This window comes from Passer domesticus, chromosome 3 (genome assembly GCF_036417665.1).
Source record: "Passer domesticus isolate bPasDom1 chromosome 3, bPasDom1.hap1, whole genome shotgun sequence".
Classification (NCBI taxonomy): Eukaryota; Metazoa; Chordata; class Aves; order Passeriformes; family Passeridae; genus Passer; species Passer domesticus.
This window is the reverse complement of record NC_087476.1, coordinates 57,719,792-57,742,145: the sequence shown is the minus strand read 5'-3', so window position 1 is coordinate 57,742,145 and position 22,354 is coordinate 57,719,792.

Sequence of the window (22,354 nt, the reverse complement as noted above, 5' to 3'; positions counted from 1 at the left end):
GACTTATAGCAGAATAGGGCACTTGGAGCCCATTAGAATCTTACTCTCTATTTCATTGGGATTTTTAAAATAAAGTTTAAAAAAAGGAGCTCCTACTTGAAGTTTCAAATTTAAAGCAAAAAGCAGTTAAAGTTAACCAACCATGAGTACATATAGGATTCTTGATTGATACTGTAAAAAAAGAGTTATAATTTTTCCTGCTCAGAAGGAAGTAGGTGTATTCTTTCTGACATGCTCTAGCCATCTCACTGGTCCCTGCTATGCTCTCCTTTGTAATCAGTATAATTTGTGGAGCAATCAATATTTCCATTTTTATGACAAAATGACATCTTGTGTGAAAATGAAATCTCTCAAAGCATCTGTATCAGCTTGCTTGGTTGCTCTGTATCACAAGTAGGGAACACATCAGAGAAATAAAGAGGGACTTTCACGCACAGGTGGAATTTGCTAGTCGGGGAATAGCCATAGTAACAAGCTTGTTTTAAAAAAAAAACATATTCTGTTCGATTTCCTGCTTCCAGGGACCCACTTAGTTTGGTATACTTAGACACTCTGCATCTCCACTTGTCAGTCAAGCCACCATCTGCTCCTACTCCCTGTAACCCCTTCCAGGTTCCAAGGTACCCCCATATAGCTTCAAATCCCTTCTACTTCAAAGAGTTTGAACAACCTCTGATCCTTTCCCTTCTGCTTTGAGCATGTCCCAGCTCCACAGTATGTGGGCTGAGAAGTGCTGGCCTGTTAAAAGGTTATGTCTACATCCTGTTTTGAAGACAGATGCAAGTTTGCTTCAAGCTGGTGGGAAGCGAGCCAGTTTGGATGCAGAGGCCACGTGACTGCATTATCAGCATAATGCTGAGCTTGATGCAATAAGCCTGACAGAGAAACAGAATATATTAGCTGAGCTTCAGTCAGTGCAGAGCTCAGGCAAAGCAAGCTTACATCTGTCTGCAATCTGTCAGGCAGCTCCATATTGTGCCTGAATCGCATAATTCCCCCTTCAGTCTTAATAGCCCACACACAGACTGAAGCAGGGACAGAAAGCCATTCTGTTTGCTCTCTACAGATGAATTTGCTGATACTGGGCTTCTGTCAGAAATGGCACACCTGCATGGAGCTCTACTCCTCTGTGCTGCCATTTCTATCATAGGAACTAAGTCTACATTTGCCAGAAAGCTTTTATACTCCACGTCTATATTTACATTTGCTCAGTTAACAGTAAAAGATTATTTTCTGCACTGCTACCTGTCTCCACCCACTGAGAATCAGCTTGAGAGCCGCAAAACATCTATTACAAAAAAAGATTTGCAATTCTCTTTCCATTTTCAATCTGTCCAAAAGCACACGATTTCTGATTAAATAAGACTCAAAAAAGCACCACTTGCTTTCAGTAGTCCAGCACTGCTAAGGATGAAACCCACAGTTAGCCATTTTGAAACACATCAATAGAAAATAAAGAGACAATTAATCCTTAGGACCATATGCCCCTGGGAGACCTTACATGCTACCTTTCCCAAAGTCCATTTTCAATGTTACATCTATTGATCATAAAGACTGGACACTGTTATATGTACAGCTACCACATACTCTGGCCATGGAAAGCCTTTCTTTAATGAAACTTGAAGATTCCTGTCTTAGAGTTCTCTGTGCACAAGCATTTTCTCTTTTTTTTCTCCCCTCAAGGAATCCCTGATCTATAAAAATGACTTTTTCAAGGAGAAACAGCCTAAATGCCTGCAGCTCCCTGAAGTGACTGCCTAATACTTAGATTACTGCACTGATCATATGAAAGTATTGATCCCTTTTTGCATGTTGTTCTTGAATATGTCTATAAATTCCTCTCCCAAATCACAGAAATCATCTTGGAGAAATATTCATTATTCGTGCTGCTGTGTACTGTAGGAAGTGCTGGTATTCTTCAGCAAAGAGTGCCTAGCTTCTCACTGAAGCTATAGAGATTATTAACCCTTAAGCAGTGTCCAAATTCACTGAAATTAAGAAAATTAGAAGATGCAAACAGGTTTCCAAGAACAGTACCCATTACAAAATCTAAGATACAGATTATCTCCCCATTCCTCCAGAAACATGCAGTGGAAGTTGGTCCTGGCTGGACCAAACCACACAACCATCTTCAGGCTAAAGGAGAATGCAACATGACCAGCATGTCCATGGCTCAATGGTACTTGGTTGTCTTTTATGAATCCTGACCTCATTTATCCTTGTAACACAGAATTCATGACTCTCTTGCAGGCATGTTCATCTGGCTTGACTGAATTGCCACTGTGTCAATCTGCTTCTGAAATCCTTTCAGTCAGCAAAGAACCCTGGTGATACCTGAGAGGAAACAAAGATGACAAAAAATACTCTGGGCCATTTTCAGTGGGAAATTATTTCATATTGTGTTTTGTTCAGAAAGGTCTGACAAAAAGTATAACCCAAAAAACTTCTTGTCTTACATATCTTGCTAGTTAAAAATAAGTTAACCATTAAATAATTGCAATTTTTTTTTTTTTTTGTATAAAAGGCCTAGACATCTGAGCACCTGTGTTTTATTGACAAAAAAGTCTGTTCAGTCTAATGCTTGGAATGGAGACAGGCAATGCCTGACAGAATTGCTCTTGAAGTATCATCCTGCCACTATACTCTAGTGCCTTGCAGCCAGCTTTTAAGGCTGGAGCGCTTCTTCTGCAATGTTATCCCAGTTCCAGAAGCCCTGGGAGAGCTCTGTGGTATTGCCTACACACTAAATGGGTTATCAGAGATGACTGCTTATCCCTGCAGCTCCTGCAGATTGAAATGACACCTGTGTGTGTATCCCCCACAACTCCCCAGAGGCACCCACCAAATTTCCAAGCGTGGAGAGAGACACCGACATTCAACAGACACAAGCTGTGGTGGCATGAGGAGCAGGAAAGGTTCTCCTCAGGAGCAACAAGGAGATGAGCTACATGGGTGCAGCCATAAGCTTTAATGCTCACAGGAATCAACCCGACGTTTTTTGGCCTGGCACAAAACCACATCTGTCTTCTGCTTGAGAACTGTGACACAGGCAGTGAATCAGCACTGCCATGGTCACAATGCCCAGATGCTACAAAATTGTTCTCCCAGCCTGCTTGGGGTGTGCTGAGACACTGCTTGACCAGAAATGAATCCTGCTTCAGCAAACATCTGGCCAGGAGCTCTCCTCTCCATTGGGTTCCATCCCACTCCCAGCCAGGAGCAGCCCCATCCCCTGGGAGTCTCCCAGGGGATGGGCACAGAGCCTGGTTTGGTGGGGCCCATGGCTGGGCAGAGGCTGACAGCCCCAGGGGCTGACATGGGGTGCTGGACTGTGGGCAGCCCCTGGGGCTGGCAGGGAAAGTCAGGGCTGGGGGTGCCCCTGGGGCCCTGCCACCAGATTTTTTTGTCAAATTTCTGTTCTCAGAGACTTTTCTCACATGTTGACATGTTGCTGGTCTTTTGCTCCTTCTCCCTCAGCACTCCCTGACATTGCTTGGCTGTAGGAACTGTGGATCACACTTGCTCACAAGTGGCACTAAAGCAGCCATCTCTTTGAGACACACGTGTTTTACTGCCTAATTGCACAGCCCCCAGTCCTGCCTTTGGAGAGACTGGTGCTACAGTGGGGAAGTGCACTGCATCATGCCTGCCTGCAGCTCCAGCAACAGGAATTCCCCACCTTTCCACCCACGGGTTTCCAGCTTCCTTCTGACTACCTCCCTTGTGAAGCACAGCCTCTAAATGAAGAAAATCCCCATTCCCTGGGTTCAGAAGCAGTAGCCACTGCTGTTTCAGTGGGGCACCTGAGGGACAGCTGCTGTGGCTCCCTTTCTACCTGCCGTGGTCTCAGATACAGCTGCCCCTGAGCTGCCATGACCTAGGAGGCCATTTCACAGCCATGCCACAGCTCCCTGCCTCAGCACTGTGCTGTCTCTGCTTTACAACACACTTTTCAGACATCAAGTTTTAGTCAAAATTTTCTACTACAGCTTACAACAGCTTCTTCCAGATGCTGGCTCATTTACAAGAAGCCTTTCATCATGGGTTAGCCTTCATCAGCCTTACTCACTGTTAACTCTCCCCGATTCATGCTCCAGTTCAGGGAGTTCAATCCTGTCATGCCCTGATGACATTTTATTTTAAGTGCATCAATATTTTGAGTGGAAGGACCCACTTTTAAGTTAGACAGAAAGAGAGGGGAAGTTGAGGTTCTTCCCAGCTAAAAAGCCAACTTTGATACATCCAGAGATCAAGGAGATGAAGTCTATTCAGCCAAGGATCTCAAAGAATTGAAAGCATGAAATACTCCCTGTTTTTTTAAGTAAAAGATTAAATCATATATAGAACATCTTTTTGTCAAGGAAAGGTTAAAAAAAAGCCATTGGAAAGGAATATAGACTTCAGCGAATGAATAGGCACATGGAAAATGTGGTTAGGACTAGGCAAGGAGACATGGGGCAGGTGGATGGGAATAATCTCTAGAGAAATCACTAGGGAAAGCTATTTCACAGCATCCGTAGCAGAGTTCAAAAGTGAGACCTGCCACTCCACAGTTGATTTAGTCCATGCTGAATCTGAACTCTAATGAAACTGTCATTTTGGCAATATCTTGTAACAAGGAGTCCTATGTGGCAGTTATGTATTTGCCCTTTAGTTTCACAATTCCCTATTTTTAAATATATTTTGTTGCTATTCGTTTGACCTCCACTAACACTGAATCACTGCTGCTCTGGCATTCAGTGCAGAAGTGCCTTGTGAAATGTCTCACTCAGCAATTGCCCCCACTGCCCTTTCTTCCCAAAGCCATCATTACTGTTTGCCTCCCAGGTCTGCAAATCTGCCAGCAGCTCCCAAAATTGTCTCCCAGCCACACATTTCAGTGACCTCATCTCTGCAGGCCACAGTCTCTCTCACACTTGACATAAACTCAGATCAACAAATCCGCCCCCTAAAGCACAGATAATTACACTGCTCTGCTGCCAGGAAGTTCTAGTACATCCTAGTGAATCAAATGTGGACAAACCTAGATCTTTGCCAACAGGTGCAATCTTTATTTCTGTAGATGGCTATGAGCATCTTCAGTTGGAGTGTGAATGTCCTTGGGTCTTGCATGTGCAGCAGAAGTTTGTCTCAGGCACCCTTTCATGATCACTGGGAGAGATAAAATTTTTTTGAGTTGTGACAAAACAGAGTGAGTTTAGTTCTGTTTCCACAGAGTCTCCCTCAGTTGCTTTTGGATACAACTAAGGTTCAAATTCCTTTCAAAATCATTAAGCTGCATTTTTCAGTGGGACAAAGCTTACCTGAAAGTAATGAGATAAAAAAGAATATACTCTTATGAGAAGAGAAATAAATGTTTAAAGGACAGGACACAAAGGATAAAAGTCCTTGGAGGAAGATCACCAGTGGACTCCCACTGTATTACATGTTGTTATTATTATACATTATAATATACAGTGTATTCCCACAGGAATGTGCTGATTGATCTAGTCCTAAGTGACTGGGAAAGTGGGATGAGATAAAGGAACAAAGTTTGCTGATAATAATGAGTTATTCAAAGTAAATTTAGAGCCAACTGCTAAGAGCTGCACAGGGATATCATAATGCAGAATGACTTGGAAATAAAAATGCAGTTGAATTCAATATTGATAAATGTAAAGTAATGCACATGGGAAGAAAAACCCAACTATATAAATGCAATGATAGTCACCAAAGTAGTTGTTACTACTGTGGAAAGTAATTTTGAGGTTATTATAGAGAGACCTATGAAAATGTCAGTTCAGTGCTCAGTAGCATTTAAAAAAGCAAACCAAATATTAGGAAAGAAATTAAGACCAAATCAGAAAATAGCATGAAGTTGCTGTATAGGTTTACTGTGTGACTGCACTTAAATAGTCTGAGTTCTTCTGTCCCCATCCTCCTAGCTCAAAGAAGCGTGTGGGGAAAAAAAACCAAAGATGCTGCAAAATCTGGAACAGATTTGGTGTGAGAAATGGTTAACAAGATCATGAACCTTTGTCTGGAAGAAGAGAACACCAGGGAGGGCACATGATAAACATCTAAATAATCTTAAGTACCTAGAAGGAAGCAGATGGAGAAAAAGTGTTCTCACTGTCTTCCAATAATGGAATCAGTATGTCGGAACCCAGGACATCTCTCTGGATGCCCTGGATGTCTCAAAGCCCTGGCAGGGGCTCGGAGACCCTGGCAGGAAGCCAAAGACACCTGGAAATTCCATCTTAATTCATGGAGCAAATTGTCAAAGTTATATGAAGAATTACAGGTCACAAAAGTTTAAGTAGCATAGTAGTAGCAATCACAGGGTGAAGGGAAAAAACTTTGGAGCACTGTACAGGGGGGTTTTGTATGTTGTACAGGGGGGTTTGGAATCCTGTACATGGGGGTCAGGAGTCCCAAGATGGAGGGATTTGGGCGTGCCCTGTCCTTCTTCTTTCTTCTCCTTGGCATCCATGTTCAGGATGATGTTGGCATGTGTTGATTGGTTCATAGTGAAAGTGCACTTGCCAACAAGGGCGAAAAGTATTGGAAATAGAAGGTAAATATCTAATACGTAGTTTTCACTATAAAAGAGACAACCGCCCCATGGGCGGGAGAGAGTGCCCTTGGCTGTCTCGCTGATCAGACCTCGGCTGGACAGACAGAAAAACTTTGTAGATAAGGAACAATAAACTCAACTGAAGACCGAAAAGCAAGAGTCCAGACTCCTTCTTCGAAAGCACGGCCTACCCAGAACCACCTTTTCCCGTGCTGGGGCAGAGACAAGCAACAGCCGACCCCGACATCAGTAGAGGTAGTTTCAAATCAAGTAAAAGGGGGTAACTTTTCAAACTACACTTCAGCTGTGTAACTCATTGCCACAGGAGGCTGTGGGCACAAAAAATCGTTGTGGGCTTAGACTCACAAAAAGGGAATCTGTTGAGAATTCCTGGATATGGAGACTCAGAGTTTTCCAAAGACACAGACCCTGGGAGTGTGAAAGAGGGGTCTGGCAGCATGGCTGTGTCCTTGAACTGTTTCTCCATCCCTTTTTCTGCTATGCATACATTATTGTCCAGTGCTGATGAGCTGTGGTGGACCCACTATAAAAGTTCTGGTGTTTTATGGTTGTCCCCATAAAGGATCACAGTAAGTCCCAAAACTCATTGTCTCCTCCTTGGAAGTGAGTGAGGCAAACTTAGCTCTGATGCCTATTTTATGCTGGAATAAAATATAGTTTGGTCTAAGTCAGAAGGGAGGTGTAAGCTGTGTGACTTGGATTAATTTGGCATTCAGTGGGTGTGCGAATGATGACATACCCACCAATGGAACAGATGGTCTGGGCAGCAGAAAAAATAACCAGATAGCTATAAAATAAAGCAAGCTCCTTCCAGGCAAGTTCTTATCTTCATTTCACCTAAATAAACATGAAAAAATTTCATTGAAAGGACCCAGCTGTTTACCTCTTTCACTTGAGGTATATCTTTTGTCTTTGCTTAATTTGGACTCATGCTGGGATTTACTTGCTAGAAATTCATCATCTTTCTCCAGCTTGAATTTGGGTCCTTATGTTATTAAATCTCTTGTTGAATCTCTTATACAGTGTCTATGAAGCATTATCTAGACCACCAGAAAGCTGAAATCATTCTTACATTAATTTTTCCTCATCCCTGTGCATCCTGGGGGTGGTAGCTGGGATGAAAAGATCCTGAGGCTGATGAGGCAGGAGTGATACTTATGTCTCTGCAGGCATTGCTTGGCATCATGGGCAAGCAGAAAGTCTGAAACCTCCTTAACTTCAGCTAAATAAGTCTTGAAGTTGTTGTACAGCAAAGGTATCAGTCCTTAAACAAAAACTACAACTCTACCCTGCAGTAAAAACACATCCCTAAGAGATGCATCCACTGTCTCTCCTTTTCTTCTCTTGCCTTTTTCACTACCCCACATAGCTTTTTGTGCTGTGGTTGGACTGGTGTCAGCGTCAGACCACACAGATAATAGCCAGTGTTGCATAAGGAATTTATCAGATATGTCCCAAAGCAATAAAATTTTTACATGCCCTTAAGTGACAGCAAGATAAATAATTGCAATGTGATAAACAAAAGTGTTCAGATCTTAAGGGTAATACTAAAACTGAGAGCTCCCTGTCAGGGCTTTATCCCAGAATAATATTTTCCACATTGCAGAAAACAGCTTCTCTATTTTCATGTAATCTGATAAACATAGTTTCTGTTATCCTAAGCATGAATGTTTGTCAATACCAACTTTAAGTAATAAGAGGCTGATTTGGTTGCAGAAAAAAAAGAATGAGTCATCTAGCTGAACAAAAAAACACTGCATTCTTGTAAATGTATCCTGTATATCTGTACACTAAAAGAAGCCTAAGATATGATGATGTTATATTGTTTCCAAGTAGAAAATGGTACCCAGATCTCTGTGTGGGTGGGTAAGTAGTGGGTGGATATAATAAAAACCTCTGTGATGTATTGTACATATCCCTCTGTTGTTTTCAAATATGGTTCTGAATTATTAATACCTAAAAATGGAATTGTCCGGTTCTGCCCTTATGCATCATTGTTTACTTCAACAAACCTAAATTTAGCAGGAAATGCTGAATATTTAATTGTGTAGCATAAATAATGAAGATTCCCAACCATTCTGGAAAGTCCCTGTTTCAGAGATGGCAAGTGCTTGATTTTATGTTTTATTGCTTTACTCTGCTGCTTAAGTCTTCTGATTCATGACTCAGCCACTTGAGATCTGTGCTGAACTCCTCACTTTCAAAGCGGGAGAAAACAGAAGGGTCCCTGACTTTGTCCTTCATATCTAGGACATCGTTTACCAAGCAGGTGCAAACAAGTACCCAAAGCCCTAACTTTGGCTTACCTTTTGCTTTGGGACTCGCTAGTGGAAGATGCTGAGTCTTTTGCTCATTGTTTCCTTGACTGGTTTATGCAAACCATGCCCCCTTGCCTGTCCCATCTGTGCTTTTCTTTGGGTGCTGCCTGGAAGGAAGGCCATGTGCCTGTCCATGGGAAAGGCCCAGTGTGTTTTTGCCCGGCACCCCAGACAGTGGAGGTATGGCTGCCTGTGCTAAGGACACACCCTCAAAGCCAAACATGAATTTCCTCAAGTGGTTTTTAGTGCAGGATCTGCCCAGCTTGTGAAGGCAAGTACTGATAGGAGATGCACGGACAGAGGCAATGTTGATTTCCTCCAGTTTTTGTCTGCAATGCTTTTCCTTTTTTTTTTTTTTTTCACATCTGATGCCTCTCCTTCAATCTCTTTGATCTACACCTGAGTGTTTTACAGTTATGAAAATCTGTGGTTAAGGCATAATTGGGTTGTTTCCTTACTCCAGATCTCCAGGAAGTCCATGGCCTTTTCCAAAATCCAAATGAGTTTCATAACACTGGATAAGTCAAGAAGAACATAAAAATGTGGTTCATTTTGTTGTGGGCCAGCATGCAAACGTGCAGCTGGATGTAGTGGGGCTATGCTGGGGGCAGCTAGATTTGTTGAAATCACAGAAACATCCTGGGAGAGTTGTAAAGCACCTCCAGCAAGCTCTGCTCTCCCCCACAGCAGAGCAGCCTTCTGCTCTTCCCTAACATAAAGATAAAGGTTTTCTGGGCTGGGCAGAGTTTTCATGACCCCTGTCTGGCCCCAAATGCATCCCTAGAAACATCAGGATCCTTTGACAGCTGCCAACACAGGAGCCTGTGCAGCACCTGCTTCTTTGGGGGATGCAGCCTAAACCATCTCTGCATGCTCAGGGCCTCTCCCCCTGTGCATCCACATCTAGAGGGGACAGTGCCAGCTGATACCACACAATCACAGTTTTTAAAATAAAGCAGGGAGCTGAAGTTGGCCTCAGACCTCAGCGTGTCACTGCTCAGTCTGGAATAGTAAATATAGTCCATATTTTGTGTGTTTAAGGAGAATCATCCCTATGAGTGTAAGGGCTTCACCATTCATCTACTCTCTTTTCTGTATAGATCTACATCTACCTCTGTGACTTCAGTCCTTCTTTGTTCATTTCTATGCACTCTACTAAGAACCAGAGAAAACTGCATGTTTATTACTCTTTTTAAGAAATTGCCTGTGTGCTACTGTAGGAGGAGTAAGCTGGCTGGCTCTGGTTGCAGCCTCCTGTTCCCAAACCCCATCAACCATGGGACAATGCACAGTTTGGCAAGACATTTGCATGGAACTTGTGAGCATGGCTGGGGGTTTAAGGGAGGTAGTGTCAGGAAAAAGGAATTTTACAGAGGGATAGATAAGCAGATATAAAGGCACACTGCATGTTTCTTTCACATCAGTTTGTATCTTAATTCCTATCAAGACTGAGTATCCAAGTAATGGAAACTTACCCAAGCTAGAAGAGCGTTCTCCATATAATTTCTCCTCAAAATTTCAAAGATGCAGAGATGCCACCTTTTGATTTTCATTCACTTGTCCTAAACACAGTACACAAAATGGCCTACCTAAAAGTCAAAGTAAATATGTTTTCTAAAACATATTCTTTATTAAGTATAAAGAAATAAAACCTGATTATTTCACACTGCATCAACTTTGTATGTCCTTCTCATGTAATGTGAATTATGAATCCTGTAATTACACACTTCCATTTGTAGACAATGATAAGCAATTTTAACATTGTAGTTATTGCACCTGGTCTGGGTCAGATCTGCAGCTTCATCTACAGTGCAGATAAAAGTGTTAACATCCATATTTTGTGTCACGGAATCCTATGCACACATATAACTTCCATGGGGAGGGAATTGAAAGCAGTGGCCCAGCCAGGAATTATGGAAAGATCTCTGAGTGTGATAGAAAAGCTGGAGATTGACAGAGATAACTGGAATTGAATAGGGGATGTTAGTAATACCAGAAGAGCAGGGAGTGCTTGCTAACCTGGTAAGAAGGCATATTATTGTGCTGAAGAAGTATGAAACAAAACTTAACAAAATTTGTTTACATTATCCTTTCAGAGCCTACTGAGGAATGAGTGGCCACAGAGGTAATACAGAGCATGGTAAAGATATTTTACAGCAGTATATTGCAATTGCAGATTGTGAGACTATTGTTGAAAATGAAGGACTTTATACTCAGAGGTGCTGCATGACTGCAGTGTCGTGGTTTAAGCCCAGCCAGCAACCAAGCCCCAGGCAGCTGCTCATTCACTCCCCCACCAGCTGGATTCAGGAGAAAATCAGAAGGTTAAAAGCTTGAAAACTCATAGGTTGTGATAAAGACGGGTTAATAGGGAAAGCAAAAGCACTAGAAACAAGCAAAGCAAAACAAGGAATCAATTCCCTGCTTCCCATGGGCAAGCAGGTGCTCAGCCATCTCCAGGAGAGCAGGGCCCCATCACCTGCAGTGGTTACTTGGGAAGACAAACTCCATCACTCCAAATGTCTCTCCTTCCTCCTTCTTCCCCTCCAACTTTATGTTCTAAGCATGATGTCATATGGTCTGGAGTACCCTGGTGGTCAGTTTGGGTCACCTGTCCTGGCTGTTTCTCTTGCTAACCTCCCTTGCCCCACCAATATCCTTGCCAGTATGGCAGTAAGAAAAGCAGAAAAGGCCTTGGCTCTGTGTGAGCCCTGCTCAGTTCTTACAAAAACATCTCTGTATTGTCATTCCTGTGTTCAGCACAAATCCAAACCACAGCCCTGTGCTAACATAAGTAGGTAAGTGCCTAGTCTACAGAGAGCTTGGATGCTCTTAGCTCATGTATAATACATAGTTCTGGCCTCATATAGGTTAATTACAATGTATCAGGGCAGATAGGAAGCTATTCTTTTAATATATTACAGTAATCTTTTCTCACTCCCAGGTAGTTTATGCCTCAAATGCAAACCTGCTTTTTTTGGGGTTTTTTTTGGTTTTTTTTTTTTAATTCATTTAACTCATATTGAAGTCAATTCCATCAGCTTACTGATGGAGCTTGCTGATAATTTTTTACCACTGGCAGCATCCCAGCTGATGATGCTTATCAAGGGCCTAGACTTTTTAACAGTAATTCTGGGGCTTTTGATGTTGAAAAGCAGATGGGAAGAATAGCACAGTTACTTATGCGTTTGTATAAGACTTAAAGAGTGCCATTAAAACTCCATTCATAAGATAAAGTGACAATTTCCACTGTGAGGATAAAGCCCACCTATCAATATCATCTTCAGGACAGAGCCTCAGGCTAAAGAATGAACTCTTGCATCCACCAAGAACCACCTTAAATATTATCCTCCCTGCCTTTCAAAAGAGACATTCCTCCTCAGCATTGCCTTCTCTGGAAAAAAAATCCCAAAACTTTAGTTACATTTGCACATGTTTATACATACAAATATACACATATTTGGTTTATTTATATATAGAACAGAAACAAGATCCTATTAAAGGAAAACCAAAACCTATTAAAACAAAGCAGTGTTCCAAATGCACAATTTTTCCCAAGAGAGCCATGAGGCTGAGCTGTTAGTGGCAACTAGCAGATCCATCACTTCAGACTTGTACTTGGATATTGCTGTGAAGAAAGTAAAATTAAAAGCCACATGGAGCATAATGGAGCACTCACTCTCCCTGTGCCAGAAGCACCAAATGTGTAAGAGAGAACACCCTTGTAAGAATGGAGAGGTTGGCACAACTCTGAGCTTTAGTTCCAGGCTGCCTGCAGGCTTCAGGTAACAACATGATGGGGTGACAATGGCAGTGTGCTTCACCATGTCCCCAACATCTAGATTACCTGCGTCACTCAAATTGAGGAAACATGGGGACCACAAGATTTTATTTCCCTCATCTTCCAAGCAGTGTCTCTGTCTCTAATCTTCTCTTCTCCCAGCGAGAACCTGGTTGCTTAGTAAATGCCACACTGACACCCAGCCCTCAAACCCACCTCTACTTTAACTCAAGCCTTCTCAACTGTGCTGTGCAGGCAGCTGCAACGCTGCCCCAGCTCATGGAAGGTTTTGTCTGCCTAGAGGACTGGGTGGCTTTGTGTGGAGGTAGTGCTAGGTGGCATCCGGGGGACAATATGAAGCTTTCCATGTAAAAATTTGTGAGTGGGGCTGTATAAGTTTGTAGGCCATGGTTAAGGGGCAGAGATGAGGTAACCTGTGTGCAAATGGGTTGGCAGAAGAAAATTTGGATTGCAAAGACTCAAGACCTGGCTAAGATTCTTCAGCTCCTTTCCTTCAGCTTGACAGCTGGAGATAGTCTGGCTTAACTGAAGTCTTCTTGAGCAACTCTTCACACCATGGCAAGCTTGATGCACAAACAATTCAGGAAAATGGATGCAGAAAACTCTGGTCTCAATCCATGTCTTTCCAGAGCAGACCAGGATAAAAGTGTTGTGTTGTCATTCCCAAAATGAATCACAAAATTTTTTTCAATAAAAGCTACGGAAAACTATCAAACAAAATTTCTAAATTCTTATCTCATTATTTTAATGTAGTCAAAGCTCAAAAGGATGCACAAACTTGTCTTAGCTAGTCAAGAAATAGTGCAACAGCCCTGGGACCTTACAGGGGGAAGGAGGCAAAACACAGACTTTTCATGACCTTGGTGAGCATGTTAATGTATTCCTTTACTTTCCACTGTACTGTGTATAATAAAGGCTTTACACCCAGAAAAACTCTCCTCTTTTTGCATAACCAGAATAAATCAAATAAGAGGTTGGGGTTTTTAAATAGATTTAAACCCAGATCACATTTAGCTGGGATAAAGTTATGGGCTTGAAAGGGAGAATAGAGGGACACAAGCACGGAGGTCTGGTTGGGAGAGCTGGTCCCAATGTGCAGAGGAAGGAGAAGGGCTGTAAGAGTCTGTCCTGTTTGTGGCATGTGCTGTAGAAGACTGTGAAAGGCAGGGCAGGGGAAAAGGTAGTAGAGTGGTTATGTCTTGCTTGGGAGAAGTGAAGCATGATGCTGGCTAGTAAGGCCTGTGGCCTGTTTAAGAGAGAGAGGGTACAAGACTATTCATTATCAAACTTGGGGTGTTTGGTGGAATGCAAATTTATTTCTAGTACAAATTAAAGCTACTTCTCAAAGTGCAGGGTCAGACTCTTCCAACAGATCAAGCTCCACTTACTCAGTGTCCTGATCCAGAGCTGGGATATCCTAGGGAAATAAGTGCAAGAACAGCACTGAGGATTTTCTCCAGGATGTCAAAGGTATGGAAGGAATTCACTTAGAGAGAAAGTCATACCATTTTTCAAAAACTGTTGAATGTGAAAGTTGTTTAAGCAGATGTTTCCTTTATTCTTATTGTCTAACAAGTGTTATATCCCGTAATACCAAAATAATAACACCCCCCTTAGATAAATAAACAAAAAACCAACATGCTATTTCTCAAATTCTAAAGCTGAAAGCATTGTGTAGACTTGATCCCAGTGCATCTGATTTTGGAAAGGCAGCCTGGATTAGCGTGGCTGCCTGGATGTTGAAAGGCCATGAGCTAGCTGGGACACAACAGGTGATGGTTGGGCAATATATTGTGAGGATTTGGCAGCTTTGTTACGGGAGAAAATTATACTGGGTATTCATGCAGGCTATTGCTAAGCTCTTTAAAGCAATACACAGATTAAAAAATAATTGAAACAGCTTAAAGGAATAGGCGGATAAATTTGCTGTAATCAAGGGACACATGGTGCAAAAGAAGGCAGGATCCCAAACTCCATTAAGAACATGACTAAGTGGTATCCTGACCAAAGGCAATGCCAGCCCATGGATAGGTGTGTTATAGTCACTGAACAGCCTACAGGTGCTTAAGCAATTTTTAAATGTGTACCACATCTGCCATTGCTTTCTGTGTCAGACCAGTGGAGAGACAAAGATAGAATATCCAGAGGCCATGGAAGACCCAGACATCACGGAGTCAGATCCCAGATTTTAAACAGTCTTTACCTTGAAATGATATTCCATCTCATGGCATACTGAATATGGAGTAACACCAAAGAAATGATCCTCAGACTTGAAATTTCAACAACAGCTCGTGGAAAGTGAGTAAGCAAATCTGAAACGTCCTATTAATACCATAGCTGACAAAACAACAGTAAAGTCTTTCCCTCTTTGCCATGCATGTTGTAACTAAAACATTAACTGGCTAGTGGCACTATTATTGAAAAAAATATTACAGTATTATCATTATTTTTGAGGAGGATGCTTACTCACAAAAATTGTATTTCCACTAAGGAGAGGAGAGTTTTGCTGAAGGAGCTTAAAAATTTTTCTATGAAGTATGGAAATTACCTAAATATATTTCACCTTGTTTTTTCTTGAAAATAGGAGTTGAGTAACAATTACATAAATAAAATATTATGACACTGTGGTTAAATTACTAATTCATGTAAACATTAAATTACATTATGCTTCTGCCCCTTTTATTGGGAAAAAAAAGGGTAAACATATTGTTTCCTCTGGACTGAAAAAATAGATTATAAAAATGGAAAAGCTGAGGAATTAGAGGAGAGGTTTTTTAAACAACATTAAAAGAAGCATATAAACTTCCCTGAGAGCTGTTAAAAAATACCAGAAAACCCTATAGCACATACCATTATCACTTTAATCTACCTCTCAAATAAACTGTCAATCCCACACACTATCCAAACTTTCCATACCATCTGGCAGGAAGTTTATATGGAACCTGAGAAAATTCCTCAGATTCCAGTCTGGATGGACTCAACAGTGTGATTTTTGAGGTTGATCTAACTAAGCAACACATTTGAATACTGTTCCACACATAGCCAAATTTCTTAGCCCTTGGAGAAGACTTTCACTTTTTATACAGAGAAAGGAGAATAGAAAATAAAAAGTATGTATTCCAGTATTTATCTAAGTATTAGGAATCTGAACACTTGTAGACTGGATAGTGGCAGAGAGCAGGAGGTTGAAGTCTGGCCCGGCTGGAAGAGATCCAGTATGATCTACTCTACAACACTTACTTAGATTAGAAGAACAAATAAATTCAGTAATTTTATCAAAATGATCTATTGCAGTGTGTGCATGCTTTACAATCAAACAATAATAATGAGGATGTTCTACAGTCAAGTAGCTCCATAATATCCTATAGCAAAGTCTCAGTAACTCTGCTGAATATGATATGAGTTCCAGTCAGGAATATGAGTTACTAGCAAAAGACATCTCACTCAGAGAGCTAACATTACACCAGTGACACAGGCTCAGGATTAGTCCTTTGCTTTTTCTGCAGCTGCTGGAGACATAAAAATATGGGCAGGCTTTCAACTCCAGAAGTGCCAAGCACATATGCACTACACAATAAATTGACTGTGAAGGGAAAATCTTTTAAAATGGCTTCATGATTCAAATTGAATACACTCTTGCTGTGACTCGCAACACTTCTAATCACAACTTCCCAGTTTCAGGTATAAATAACTTCTGTACAACATTAGCAATGGGAAAACCACCTAAGAGAAAAGTATATTGTGTAATGCATTTAAATTGTGTTTGTCACAACCCTTTACACTGGCTAAAGCACTGCCTGGTTTAAGTAGGAATGTAGTATCTTCATGAAACAGAATCATAGAATGGTTTGGCTTGGAAAGGACCCTGAAGTTCATCTGGTTCCAAACACCCTGCCATGGGCAGGGACAACTTCCACAGACTTCCACAACTTCCATCCAACGTGGCTTTGAAAACTGGGATGGTGCATCAGTAAGTTCTCTGGGAAACCTGTTCCCGTGCTTCACCATCCTCACAGTAAGGAATTTCTTTCTAATATCCAACCTAAATTTCCCCATTCAGTGTGAACCCATTACTCCTCATCCTACCACTTCATTTCCTGATGGAGGGGGGTCCCTCTCCAGCTTCCCTGTAGGGCCCCTTCAGATACTGGAAGACTATCATGAGGTCTCCATTCCCTTCTCCAGTCTGAATAGCCCCAACTTTCTCAGCCTGTCATCATAGAGGAGTTGCACTAGTGCCCTTATCAACTTTGTGGCCCTCCTGTGGATTTGCTCCAACAGTTCCATGTCTTTCTTATGCTGGGGGCACCAGAGCTGGATGCACTGCTACAGGTGAGGTTTCATGAGAGCATAGTCAAGGGAAAAAATCATCTTCCTTGACTTGCCAGCCACAATTCTTTTCATGCAGTCCAGGAGATATATGTGTATATATATATGTACACAAACATCAAAAATCAGTATTGCACAAGTCCTCAAGTCCAAGTATTTTCTTTTTCTCTCTAAAAGATACACAAAGTGGTTTGGTCAAACCATGAACCTGCTGGAACCTTCATGTCCTGACATAAGTGAGCTTCAGGGGACTTGTTTCTGGGGGTCTGAAATAAAGTTTCCAGATTAGCTCAGTTAAGAAGTGCAGAAACTCTGAGAAAATGGTCCCAATGTTTCAAGTCCACATTTGAAGTAATAAAAAGTATTCATGTTTATTTAAAACGTATTTTTCAATAACATTACCAGCCAGCTCTGGAAATTGTACTATGCAATAAGTTGCATATGTATTCAAGCTATGGGTTCTTATAAAATAATAATGAAATCTGAAGTGTTGGGAAAATTTTGAAACTTACACTCCTTGAAACAAAGTCTATATCAAATTTAGGACCTTTTTTGGTTAATGCAACCAGTGATCTTCATTGCACAACTACCCTGGGTAATCTGTATCAAAATGCAGATACTCTCCCACTACAGTGTATATACTGTGAGAACACTTAAATTACAGATGGCTGAGATAAAATGACTGGAATTTTTTATGCTGACACCCTGTGTGTTATTTGCCTAGCCAAGTTTGTCACCTGTGAGGAAACATATGCATCCTTGGAGGCACATGCTGGAGAACAGTAGGAAGAACATTGGAGGATGATTTACATTCAAGTCATTTTGCCTCAAGCTTCAATACAAAATCTGTGATTTGCAGCCCAATTTAAAGAAAATCCCACTCTCTCATCTGTCTAAGTTAATTTAACAGCCCTCCTGCTTTGAAGTCCAGAAAGACTTTTTTAATGAGGATAGAAGTAAAATGCTTGGGATAATGCTCATATAAGCGTTCCAATTAACATGCCAGTTATGGCAAAAACCTAAAACCCATTTCTCCACTGGTAGCAAAGCAGAAACACCACTACAACACACCACTGATTTCATCTGGAGAAATTTGTGTGTGTGTGTGTGACCTACAATGCAACTGCTAGAATTGTACAGTCAGGGTGTTTAAGATATCCAAACACAGAAATCAAAAGCAAACACAGTCAGATCAACAGCAAAAGAGGAACTGAATTGTACTGAGTGAGAAAGCAGACAACATTTTTAATTGCATCACTTAATTATTCAACGCAATGACCTCAAAGTGTGTTATTAATATTAATTAACTTTTCTGTTGCAACTCTCCATTTATAGAAATCTATTAGCATTTCCAATTTGCAAATAGATGCAGGTTTTGAATCTGACCCAAAGACAACTAAAGCCAGCAGAAGACTTCTGTCAGAGCTGGGAGGACAAGCTATGTGATCTGGTCTCCAAGACAGAGAGAGGATCTACCCATCTTTTGTACACCTTCAGACAAAGAAAATACGTTGTGCTTCCAGCTATCATGGGTTCTTTTTTTATGCCTGCAACAGAAAAATACATTAGGTCCTACTTCTTTGACAAAATACTAGCTAGGCAAACCAATGTGGCAAGGCCATAAGCTGTCACTTCAATTTTTAAAAATAAAGTGAAAACCTAAGAATAGTCTTCTACTGTTTTTTAACACCAAGGTTCAGAATTCCTTTACATGCATTTTATCATCTTTTCACCTAATCATGGCTGTGTGCACTTAAGACAGCAGGAGGACAGGAGAGCATCAACTCAGGTGACTGACTGAACCAAACTGCACGTTTTCCCAGTGCTAGCTGATTTACTAAAGCAGCCAATGCATCCTCAGTGTTAAGAGACAAAGCTGTATCCAAGAAATTGCTTTAGAAATGTCACTGAGAGATCTATTAGTCATAACACAATGGGTTAAAATTATGTGCAATGATTTCTACACACATTACCATTATTTAACATCCCCAAGAAAACAGCAGAAAACGCAGGAGTCTGGAAGAAAATGGAAGTATATTTGAGCTTACAAGGTGTTTTGTCTTTTGCAATGGAGGTAAAAAGGAAGCCTTAAAAAGAATGGAGTGGAGGAAGCTGACTCCTTGCAGTATAGATCAAGCTGTTCAGTCAGCTCATGATTTTTACTGTCACCAGTAAAGTAAACATTATCATCATTATATTTCTGTTTTCCTGTAAAATCAATATAGAAAGGCTCTGCTGCCACTGCAAAACATTCTCAAAGAGTTTGGAAACTGCCAAAGAGGAAGAAGCGCTGAGAAGTTCAAAACTATTAATGTAAGAGGAGCATATTAAATGATAGAGTGCATAAATGAAGAATTCCATATAAAACTGCTCCCAGTGACCAAATCTTTGGCTTCTTTTTGTCCTTTCTACAAAAATCATGGGGGATCATTTACAGAAAAGGGTGTGTTGGTAGTTACATCCAATATATTTGCTTATTCAGTGGCATCTGCAGAGCCTGCTATTATTTTGCAACCTGTTTCAAAATCTTGACATTATTGATCAATGTCAGGGCTGCCACCAGCTCCCATTGACTCACTAATCATGAGTGTATTACCCAACTGATTTTTATCACCATGCTGTGCTGCAGAAGAATCCATGGCTGAAATAGCAATGAGTAATTTTTTCAGCTAGATATTTTCCTTCTGGGAAGTGATCCTTTGTAGTTTTTTGCATATCAAAACTTCATGCATTTCAAAAAAAAAACCCCTCAAAAAACGCAAGCAGAAAGGATTTGGGCTGTCAGTTCTGTATATGCAGACAGTACATGAAATAGTTTTCTACACTTTCAATATGCAGTAGGATTTTTTTCAATGACTGGACATAGCTTATACAAATCTTTGGCTAACACCTTGGAGCACAAGTTGTTCTGCTACAGTACAAATACAGACAATGTTTTCAAAGGTTATATTATACTGACTGTAAAAAAAAGTAATATTATTGATTCATCTTTCTTCTCTCAACTGTTCCCCTCTTAATGATGCTGTTTACAAGGCAAATTAATTTTTCTGCTCCTAGCTTAACCTGGGCTCTGGCTGTTAAATTAGGTTTTTGCTGTTTGTAAACCATTGGTAACCTATTTCTACAGAACTGGCTGAAATTCTGGGTAAAAATCTGCAGCTCTAATCCTAACTAACCCTTTCCCCAAGAAGCACTTCATTTTATTTTTTTAATAATTATCCTTCATCCCTCAGAATGTGTTTTTGCAGGTTTAATGCCCCAAGAAGCAGATGCCACTGCTGTTGCACTGATGCTGAAGGACTATTTGGTGGATTCCAGTTGAAAAGAAATGTGTTTTTCAAAGATCCAGCAAAGACATGTGCTAAAGGTGGTATTATTCTGTCAGCAATACTAGGATTTATTTGCTTAGCTCTACCCTACCTCTCTTTTTACCCTGCCTGATTCTGAGTTTGGTGAAACAGTCAGTTCAACCCAGTAATGACTTAGGAGAAGGCAGCAAGGAGCATGATGATTATGTGACCTCGGAGGGAATTTCACCTTGCACCAGTTAATAAACACTGCTAACTTCACTTTACAGAAATGGCTCCCCTCTTCTCACCCCTACCCGTCCTTGTTCTTTACAAGGAGGGGTTTTTGTTATTTTGTAGGAACATTTATCTCAGCAGCAGAACCTCAGTGCCTTTGCCAGCAGCTCCCTGTGCTGATACCACGTGGTGCCTGCTGATGCTGTGCAGTCGATTATGCAGTATCTGGGCAGAGAAGCAATCGCAGCACGTATGAACGTAACGTCAAAGCAATCACCTGATGCCTCAGCCCCATCCTTACCTCTGCTGCTAGTGGGGAAGCATCTCTAAAATGCAATCTCCTGCCTTTTTTTCATTTTCTGTCTCCTTCCCAGTTTTGTAGTAAAATACTTGCTTCATGTTAGGCACAAATGCAGTCAGGCATATAGAAAGGAGGGGAGTTGTTAATAATATTCCATTTTGTCAGTCAGGAGAGCTCTCATTTTTAGTGCACTGGTATTTAATACAGCAGCAGAAAGACAAGCACAATTATACACACTCAGACACATTCCAAAGACAGGGCATGGCTATTTTTCTCTCCTTTAAAAGGGCAAGCAAAACAGGTTTACCATACTTGGACTAAAACCATCTCAAGCTGAAACCAGTCATACCTTTTTAATTTGCATCATAATGGGATGTTAATAAAATCAATATTATATGAAGCATGTTCAGGATCACATTTACGTTTTTCATTCTGGAATTTGAAAAATTATTCCTCCTGCTGTTTGCATAGCACTGGTACCACAGGATTACACAATTTTGCTCGAGTAGGATGTGAAATAATAAAAAAGACAAAACACAAAACCTGAGTTAATTCCTTTGCCTCCTCTCTAACATTTAACACCCTATCTTCTGTTATTTATACAGAACTCCTCTTACTCTCACGGTCAGAAACCTGAATTGTCAAGCTGCAAAGAAAAGGTTATCACTTCAATTCATTCGTGGGCAAATTGCTCAAACTTAGCTGTCAATCAACAGTCCACTCCAGCATCTGAGCTGATTTGTATCTATCACGGGTGTTTACTCGACAGATTCTCACAAGCAAACTGGAGCAGAGAAAATGTGTCTAATGATAACATCACGCCGACAACACGTTTTCTGCAGATAACATTTGCATTATGTGTTTACTGTTTGCAGAGCGTCTGGAAGACATCAAATGAAAAGGAAGATATGTTTCTTTCTCTGAGCACATATTCCAACAAAAAAAACCCCAAACAACAACAACCAAAAAAAAATAATCATGGCTCCATAGGAAAGCACTTCAGATGAGGAAGCCTAGATATAACCTTTGCCTTTTCTTCCTGCTCCCTTTCTACATATTCCATTTCTTTTCATCCTATTCCATTGCCTTTCTGTCCCCTGCTTTTTTAATTCCTGTTATTCTGTTACTTTGGAAAAAATCAACTAAAGGAAGAGAAAAGCAGATGCACTCAGACTCTATTCCCATAGTTTCAGCTATTTTATGAATTTTGAATATGAACAGAGATTGAAACTAATCAACAGATGGTTGGAAACATGAATATTCATTAATTCTGAAATCCTGTATTATTTTGCCAGGTATTGTTTGGATGTAAAGAATATATGCGTAGTCTAATCTCCACTTTTGGAAAAGAAATCTAGCAGTCTCTTTAGCTGTCCCATGCCTGATGAAGTGGACATTTTGGACAATAAACTGTGGTACATGCATGTATCCTTTGAAAAGAAACAGCAACAACAACAAATTTTTTTTTTTAAAAGTAAAACCTGAGAATATCTTTAGGAATTT